Source organism: Arachis duranensis, chromosome 1, assembly GCF_000817695.3.
Source record: "Arachis duranensis cultivar V14167 chromosome 1, aradu.V14167.gnm2.J7QH, whole genome shotgun sequence".
NCBI classification, from domain to species: Eukaryota; Viridiplantae; Streptophyta; class Magnoliopsida; order Fabales; family Fabaceae; genus Arachis; species Arachis duranensis.
In genome coordinates this window covers 40,485,837-40,496,099 of record NC_029772.3, presented here as the reverse complement: position 1 = coordinate 40,496,099, position 10,263 = coordinate 40,485,837, and positions in this window count along the sequence as shown.

The window sequence follows — 10,263 nt, the reverse complement described above, 5'->3', positions numbered from 1 at the left end:
TCAAACACAAGGGTGAAGATAGGTTCAGATTCTTGAGATGAAGAGAAGTGTTAGTAAATAAATAAATGAATAGAAGGAGATGAGAGGGAGAGAATTCAAAAATTAATTTTGAAAAAGGGTTAGTGATTTTCGAAAATTAAAAGAAGAATTAAAATTAAAAATTAAAATTTAAAATAATTAGTTAATTAAAAGAATTTTGAAAAAGAGGGAGGTAATTTTTGAAAATTAGAGAGAGGAAAGTAGTTAGGTGGTTTTGAAAAAGATAAGAAACAAACAAAAAGTCAATTAGTTAGTTGAAAAAAAAAGATTTGAAAATCAATTTTGAAAAGATAAGTAGTCAGAAAAAGATTTTGACATTAGAATTTAAAAAGATGTGATTTGAAAAAGATATGATTTAAAAAGATATGTTGAAAAGATATGAATGCTGAAAAAGATTTAATTAAAAAGATATGATGGAAAAAATATTTTGAAAAAGATTTGATTTTTAAAATCAAAATTGATTACTTGACTAACAAGAAACTAAAAGATATGATTATAGAATTTAAAGATTGAACCTTTCTTAATAAGAAAGTAACAAACTTCAAATTTTTTGAATCAATCACATTAATTGTTAGTAAAGTTTTTGAAAATCATGAAATAAAGATAAGAAAAAGATTTTAAAATTTAAATTAAAAATTTTCGAAAAATAGTAAGAAAAATGAAAAAGATTTGATTTTTGAAAAAGTTTTGAAAAGATAAGATTTTTAAAATTGAAAATTTGACTTGACTTATAAGAAATAGCTAAGTTTAAAAAATTTTTGACTAAGTCAACTCAAATTTTTGAAATTTTGAGAGAAATAAGGAAAAGATATTTTTTTTATTTTTGAATTTTAATGATGAGAGGAAAAAACTAAAAATGACCCAAAACATGAAAATTTTTGGATCAAAACCAATGATGCATGCAAGAACACTATGAATGTCAAGATGGACACCAAGAACACTTTGAAGATCATGATGAACATCAAGAACATATTTTTGAAAATTTTTTGATGTGAAGAAAACATGCAAGACACCAAACTTAGAAATCTTTAATGCTTAGACACTATGAATGCAGATAGGTGAGAACTTTATCCACTAGAAAGAGAATTACCAAATACGAATACAAATAGAGTTGGAATCGATAAGCCAAAAGCTTTCAAGTTAGCTATAGTAAGGTCTGATTACAGGAAGAGCACAGGCTCGACCGATAAAGAGATCTAAGGCTTCTTTGAAGATCGAGGAACGGAGTTTCGGACAATTATGCCATTCGGAAGAAGTCTTCTAAAGAGGGAAAGCATGTTACGAGTAAGTGGAGAGGAAAGATCTCCAGAGATTCTTATCTCATTCCAGTGGCTCGACCAGTAACCAATGGTGAAAACTCAAAAATCAATGGTTTCCCGGTAGAACCCCATTTCACCCAAGTTGTTGCGAAAGCGGAAAAAAGAAGCAGTTTTTCGCACAGCTTGCTCATAGTGTAGGTCCCACTTGTATATTGTATTTGGCCGAAGAAGCATCGAACAGGTTGGAGTTCTTATCAACTTGATTTATTCCTTTCATATTGCTCTTTCCTTTGTCCTTCCCCCTATTTTTGCCTTATCACTAGTGATTACTCCCGATCCGAAGCACCCATTTTCCCAGTCTTTTAAGGTCAGCAGCAACGATAGGCCTGGGCCCCCTCCATTTTCCCCATTACCGTCCTGATCATCCTTATCGCCCTTATTATCGTTACCCTCATTACCATTCTTTTACGTGGAATCCCCTGCACCCCCAGAAGTACCGCCGATAGGCTCTTCCCCTACTGGTAGCTCGATCTTAATATCCACTCCTTTATCCATTTTTTTATCCCCTTCGACTTTCGCTGGTACTTCATCATTTTTTTCTTTTTTTACAGCAACCGATGATCCAATCATAAAATTGGTTTATTGTCATACTCTCTCATGAACATAATGATCCGCTTTACTGAAGAAAGACTTGTTTGTCGGAAATTGCCGGTTGGTTGATCCTGAAATGCATGGGAGAAAGAAAGCATTCTTATCGATCTTGAACAACGATAGACTGAACACTCACCCAATTTCAATAAAAGGTGAAGTCGAAGCTACTCGATCATTCAACAAGGACAGCTGGAATCTACGCGTTGATCCAACCTGCGCTACCAGCTGTCTTCTTCTTCCATTTCTATTCAGCTTGAAAAGAAGCCTCAAGCCCAAGAGTTGAGGAAAGGTAGGTTTCTTACTTAGTGCTTGCATTAAGGGCTTCACTTACGCTAGCCTATTGGACAAGGCAAGGAAGAAGGAACTCTGAGAAAGTCCAAATTAAGATATTCCCTGGTTTGGTTTACCTGGGCCAGAAAAAGACTAGACACACAAATCGAAAGTCTTCTTTGAATCAAGTTCTCACTTCACTTACCCCCTCGCTACCTTCTCGTTGTTTTTGTTTTGACTTGTTGGCTAACGTTGACCGGCTTCGCGGGACCATTTCGGCCTACACAGGACGTTGCTCCATTGGGCGTAGCTTATTCGATCCAAGCAAACTACTAAAAAAAACGAGAAGAAAGATTGACTCTTTTATCTAAGTAATTTCTTTGTTTAACTTTAAACAGACTGACGGATACGTAGTCGAATAAGGTGCTGCCACTATAGGTTCGAGTAAGCTGACTGGTCTAACCTCAGATTATAGGTCAATAAGTGAGATAGAGGTTACTGGGGAAAGGCGAGAAAGTCAATCCATCAAACCATTTACTTCGTAACCTTTACTTGGAAGACTAAACCCGCGCCTTACCTAGGGCTGCAAGTAAGGACTTCACATCCGGATTGGACGCAAACAAGCGCAACAGCTATTTATATAAATTCCCCCTAAATGATCATAGGCCGGTCAGTTCAAAGCTCTAAGAGGGATAAAAACCTCCATATCTTACAACCGCCCCAATCCTAAAACAGGAACGAATCTTTCAATTGCAGTCGACCATTTCCTGCTAATTTTCGTATGGAATCTCACATGCAATGCTGCCGTCCTTTCTATTCAATTTTTTGCTTTCACTTGGAGGAAAGTCCTTATCTTGGATTTCCTCTGGCTCAGGAACAGTTGCTTTCTTTGTTTTCTTCTCAAGCAAGAACTGTTTGAGCTGCTTTCTACTTTCTTAGATGCGTACTTGTCTTGGTCCTCATCTATCCCCTCTATCGGCTTCATTCGAATCGGTTGTCTACGATCAAAAGAGCATATAAAAACCAACAAAAGACACAAAACAAGAAAATATCAAGATCAAACAAGAAGACTTACCAAGAACAACTTGAAGATCATGAAGAACACCATTCATGAAAATTTCGAAAAATGCATAATTTCTAAAAATATGCAATTGACACCCAACTTAAAAATTGACACTATACTCAAACAAGAAACACAAAAATATTTTTTATTTTTTGATTTTGCAAATTTTTTTGTATTTTATTTTATATTTTTCGAAAACATATAGAAAAAAAAGAAAAACAAAATAAGAAATTCAAAATTCTTAATAAGAATTCCAGGAATCTTTCAATGATAGCTTAAAGCTCTGATCCAGGAGTTGGACATGGCTTAATAGCCAGCTAGCTTTAGGATATAAATCAGGCATGCAACAGTTGATACTTCATCTAACTCTATATACATGCCCTTTATGTTGACAAGTGGAAGCCTTAATCCAAAAGAATTTAGACATGGCTTTACAGCCAGCCAGGCTTCAACATGTTACCATGAAACTCTAGAATTCATTGTTAAAAATTTAGAATAATTTTCAAAAACAAAAGGGAAAATTTTTTTTTGAAAGATTTTTGAAAAATTTTTGAAAATAAAACAAAAAAAGAAAACTACCTAATCTGAGCAACAAGATGAACCGTCAGTTGTCCAAACTCGAACAATCCCCGGCAACAGCGCCAAAAACTTGGTGCACGAAATTGTGATCTCCAATAATGGCATTCAACTTGGTATGCGCATCTACAAATTCGCACAACTGACCAGCAAGTGCACTGGGTCGTCCAAGTAATAAACCTTACGTGAGTAAGGGTCAATCCTATGGAGATTGTTGGTATGAAGCAAGCTATGGTCATCTTGTAAATCTCAGTTAGGCGGATAATAAATGGTTATGGAGTTTTCGAATAATAATAATAAATAAACAGAAAATAAATATAGAAATACTTATGTAAATCATTGGTGAGAATTTTAGATAAGTGTATGGAGATGCTTTGTCCCTGTTGGATCTCTGCTTTCCTACTGCCTTCCTTCAATCCTTTTTACTCCTTTCCATGGCAAGCTGTATGTAGGGCATCACTGTTGTCAATGGTTACATCCCATCCTCTCAATGAAAATGGTCCAAATGCTCTGTCACAGCACGGCTTATCATCTGTCGGTTCTCGATCATGTCGGAATAGAATCCATTGATTCTTTTGCGTTTGTCATCACGCCCAACAATCGCGAGTTTGAAGCTCGTCACAGTCATTCAATCCCTGAATCCTACTCGGAATACCACAGACAAGGTTTAGACTTTCTGGATTCTCATGAATGCCGCCATCAATTCTAGCTTATACCACGAAGATTCCGATTAAGGAATCCAAGAGATATGCACTCGGTCTAAGGTAGAACGGAGGTGGTTGTCAATCACGCGTTCATAGGTGAGAATGATGATAAGTGTCACAAATCATCACATTCATCGTGGTGAAGTGCAATGAATATCTTAGAACAGGAATAAACTGAATTGAATAGAAAATAGTAGTAATTGAATTGAAACTTGAGGTACAGCAAAGCTCCACACCCTTAATCTATGGTTTGTAGAAACTCTACCGTTGAAAATACATAAGTGATAGTGGTCCAGGCATGGCCGAATGGCCAGCCCCCCTGAACGTGATCAATAGTCTCCTAAGAAGAATAATAGATTAAAACTGAGACCAAAGATGTGGTCAAAAAAAGACACCAGTACAATAGTAAAAAAGTTCTATTTATACTAGATTAGCTACTAGGGTTTACAGAAGTAAGTAATTAATGTAGAAATCCACTTCCGGAGCCCACTTGGTGTGTGCTTGGGCTGAGCTTGAGCTTTACACGTGTAGAGACTTCTCTTGGAGTTGAACGCTAAGTTGTAACGTGTTTTTGGCGTTCAACTCTGGTTCGTGACGTGTTTCTGGCGTTTGACTCCAGAATGCCACATAAAACTAGTGTTGAGCGCCAGTTTGCGTCATCTGATCTCGATGAAAGTATGAACTGTTATATATTGTTGGAAAGCTCTGGATGTATAATTTCTAACGCCGTTGAGAGCGCATAATTTGGAGTTCTGTAGCTCCAGAAAATCTATTTCGAATGCAGGGAGGTCAGAATCCAACAGCATCTGTAGTCCTTTTTCAACCTCCTATCATATTTTTGCTCAGGTCCTTCAATTTCAACCAGAAATTACCTGAAATCACAGAAAAACACACAAACTCATAGTAAAGCCCAGAAATATGAATTTAGCATAAAAACTAATGAAAACATTCCTAAAAGTAGCTAGATCCTACTAAAAACTACCTAAAAATAATGCCAAAAAGCGTATAAATTATCCGCTCATCAATATATAAAAGAGATAGAGTAGATGAAAAAATGAGAGAGATCGAGAAAAGGAGAGAGAAGAGGAGAGAACTCTTTAATTTTGAAGGAATGAATTTAGTTTCAATTGCAATGAGAAAATGACATGTAACACATTTTGATTGTAAAATTAAAAATATATAATAAATTTAATATTAATTTGATCCTTATTTTCTCATCATGATAAGGTTTGTGAAATCAACAATAAGTATAGCAAATACAGAGAAGAGAATTTGTGTAAAAAATAAATTGTATTGATTACAAGTGAATTAGATGTTAAGCACTAATGTGAACTACTTTCAATTGCTTTCAATAAACTCTTTCATAAACAAAATGAAGGTTAAGCTCAAAATACTTGGTGCGGCTATAAAGTATTGTGTTAGTAGCCAAAAGAATACAACACTAATATTGTCACAATAAAGTGTTAGGATGCCTTGAATCATGAAATCAAGTTCATGGAGGAGATTCTATATCCAAATCAATTTACTGCTGCTAAACCTTTATGCTCAGCTTCTGTAGAGGAACGACTCACTAAGGCTTGTTTGCGGCTGGAACATACAATAATATTGAATCCTAGATAGACACAATATCCACATGTTGAACAACGGTCATCTATGTCCGAGTCCCAATCAGAATCTAAGAAAGCAAATAGTTGTAAGTTAACACTTGAATAAAAAAGAAGACTCTAGTCTAAAGTTCCAACCAGATATCGCCGAATCTTTTTTACACATTTTTAGTGAGGAAGAAGTGGATTTTTCATATATTGGCTTAGTTTATTAACAGCATGATTGATCCCAAGTGTAGTTAATGTAGCATACTGCAAAGATCCCACAACATATTGATATAGGCTTGGATTTTCAGAGTTTTTGAGATGAAATCATGGGAGTAGGTACATGTTTTGATGATAACATGCCAACCCTCTCAAGTAAGTTAGTAAGATATTTCTTTTGTGCAAGTGAAGAGATCCAAAGGGTAAATAATGGAGTTTAACATGAAGAAAATAACTTACCTCACCTAAATCTTTTAAAGAAGACATTATTTAGTTGATTTATAGTGAAAGTAATAGCTTGAGGATTATTACCTGTAATGAGAATATCATACACTAAAATGTAAACTTGTAACTTACTATCATTCTTAAAGAATAAAGAGAGATAAGATAATATGTTTTTGAAACCAAAAAAGGAAAAACATAAGCTAATTTGAGAAACTAAGCACGAGGTCTAACTCATTTAAATTGCCATTCAAGAAGGCGTTATTGAAATCAAATTGGTGAATTTGCCAACCAAAATATTAAGCAATTGTTAAAAGAATTCTGATGGTAGCAGGTTTAATCACAGGTGGAAACACTTGGTCATAATAAATTTATTTGACTTGATAGTTTTCTTTAACAACAAGTCAAGCTTATATTTTAAAATCTTACCTGATGGATTTTGTTTGATGGCATATACCCATTTATACCAATAATATTCTTGTCAAAAAATGGAGTAATAAGAGTATAAATATTAGTTTTTTTTAATGCATTTAACTCTTCAACCATTGCCTCATACGAGTGAGGACAATCCAAAGCTTATTTAATAGAGATATAAACATTTTTTTTAAGGTCAACAATTGAAGAGATAGAAGTAGAAAAAATTTTTGGTCTAGTGATACCTGACTTTACCTGAGTTTGCATTGGATGAATACTGCCTGTAGAAGGTGATGGAGGTAAATCTCCAAACTGAATCTAAATACTTGAGATGGGGATGCTTTGGTGATGTATTTTGGTATGAAGAGATGTAGATAATGGTGAAACTAATGAGGATTGAGATAAAGAAGGAATTGGTGTTGGTGTACGAGAAGGTGAATTTGATGAATCATGAAAATTTGTGGACAAAGGAATAGATTTGGGTGTAGAATCTAGAGTTGGTTGAGATGAATTGTATTGTTTAGAGTTGAGGAAGAAGGAAATGAAGGTATTTAAGTCTGTAAGGGAGTTGGATCTGGCAAGTTAGGTGATAAACTGGTCTAGTTAATGAAGTATGAAAGAAAGAAAAGTTATTTTTAGGTTGAGGTTGAGTTGTAATGGAAAATAGTCTTATTGAATAGAACATGCTAGAAATTATGATCTTGCCAGATGCTGTTAAGCACTTACAACGTTTATGGTTAAGTGTATAGCCAATAAAAATTGATGATGGTGTAAAATTCAAATTTGTGAGTATTGTATGGTTTTGTGCAAGGATAAGTAGCACAACCAAAGATCTTTAAAAAATTATAATCTAGAGGATGATGATGAAGGAACTCATAAAGGAATTTATGTTCATTTGAGAGAGATGGTAAATGATTGATTAGCTACATTGCTGAGAGAAAAGCATCATCCCAATACATCAAAGGGATTGGAGAGGTTGCCAATAATGCCATGTCAATTTTAGTAATATGGCGATGTTGTTGTTTGGCACACCCATTTTGTTGATATGTATATAGGTATGAGAAACGATGAGCAATGCCATTTCTACCAAAGAACTGAGTGAAAGAAGTGGATAAGTATTCTCTGCATGAGAAACGATGAGCAATGTAATTTCTACATGACCATACGGCGACACTCTAGTTACCACAAACGGTCCTGACCACCGGGACTTCAGCTTCCCCGAAAAGAGCTTGAGCCTTGAATTGAACAATAAGGCTTTTTGGCCTGGCTCAAATGCTCTGGTGGCTATCTTTCTATCATGCCACACCTTTGTCTTCTCCTTATAGAGCTTAGCATTCTCATATACTGAATTTCTAAATTCATCAAGCTCATTGAGTTGAAGGAGCCCTTTTTCTCCTACAGCTTTGGCATCAAAGTTCAGGAACTTTGTTGCCCAGTATGCTCTGTGCTACAACTCCACCGTCAAGTGACAGGCCTTTCCATAGACCAACTGATATAGGAACATGCCAATATGAGTCTTGAATGCCATCTGGTATGCCCAGAGAGCATCATCAAGCTTTCTAGCCCAGTCCTTCCTTGAAATACTAATAGTTTTCTCCAGAATCCTCTTGAGTTCTCTATTAGAGACTTCAACCTATCCACTTGTCTGAGGATGATATGGGGCAGCAATTTTATGACAGACTCCATACCATGAAGAAGAGAGTCCAGCTGTTTGTTGTAAAAGTGGCTTCCCCCATCACTAATTAGTGTTCTTGAAACACCAAACCAGATGAAAATATATCTCTGAAGAAAGCTCAGCACCACCTTGGCATCATTAGTGGGTAAAGTCACTACTTCTACTCACTTGGACACATAATCAACTGCCACTAGAATGTAGTTATATGAGTATAAAGGCGAAAAGGGTCCCATGAAGTCAATACCCTATACATCAAACAACTCAATCTCTAGTATTCCATGCTATGGCATCTCACTATTGTTGGAAAGATTCTCAACTCTTTGGCATTTGTCACAGTTTCTCATAAAATTTCGAGCATCTTTAAAGAGAGTCGGCCAATAAAAATCATTCCGGAGGGCCTTAGATGCCGTCCTCTCACCACAGAGGTGCCTGCCATACTCGGAACCATGACAATGACAAAGAATTTGCTGTGCCTCTGATGAGTCCATATTTGATGATAATTTTAGGCTTAAATTGGACATATTTCATCATATAAACTCACACTTATTCACTAAAATAGCATACTTTTGTGTTTGATCCCTAAATTAAACCTATATGTGAAAACATGCGTTTTTGTGCTTAAATTGAGCAATTTAATTCCACTTTTATTCTATTCGATGCGGTGATATGTTTGTTGAGTGATTTTAGGTCCTAGAGACAAGAATGGATTGGTAGAAGTAGAAGAAAGCATGGAAAAAGGGAGAACACATGAAGAAAACAAAGGAGGAAATCATTTCAAAGTGTGCCCACGCACACCTTCTATGCGTATGCACAGGATGAAAATCAGCAAGTGTGCCTATGCACAACTTGTAACACCCCAATTACCCTAAACTTTACCTCTAGCCGTAAAACAAAGGTTAATCAGAGGTTACGACAGTCCTAAGACTTATATATATATATATATAGGGAGAGAGAGAGAGAGAGAAAGAAATAATATATTCTAGAAGCCCGACGAAGGATTAAGCTCAAAGACAGATTTACAAAAGTGCGAAACATTCACACAAAGGTAACGCATAAGACACAAGGTATAGATGCAAGAGGATAGAACGTATAGATATAATATTATAATAACTATAGGGAACTAGCCTTAGCTTGTGGAGTTTAAGCCGACTAGTTACAAATAGAAAAATACAGAATTTTGAAATTTAAAACATCTTATACAACTTACCTCTCAAGTAAGCCTCTAAGGCCATAAAGATAAAATACAAAGAGATGTGAGAGTAACTATAACAAAGTAAAATAGAATTAAACCAAGGAGGAACCACACTCCGCTCTGTCACCATATCCACAATCTCACCAGGGTGGATTAGCAACCTGCGTCTTGGCCAATTCCCAAATGCACCAAACACCAAAACAAAGCCACCAAGTTTAATTCAAAGCCTCAACCAACTCCAACAAACACCAAAGCTCAAACTTATCCAACGTGAGTAGGGGTAAAATCCAATGATTACCTGCTACTAGAGATCACTAGAAAAACTTAGATAGAAAGGAAGAGCTCATCAAGAGCTTCGCATGGCTACAAATGGCTCGTCAATCGGAGGTC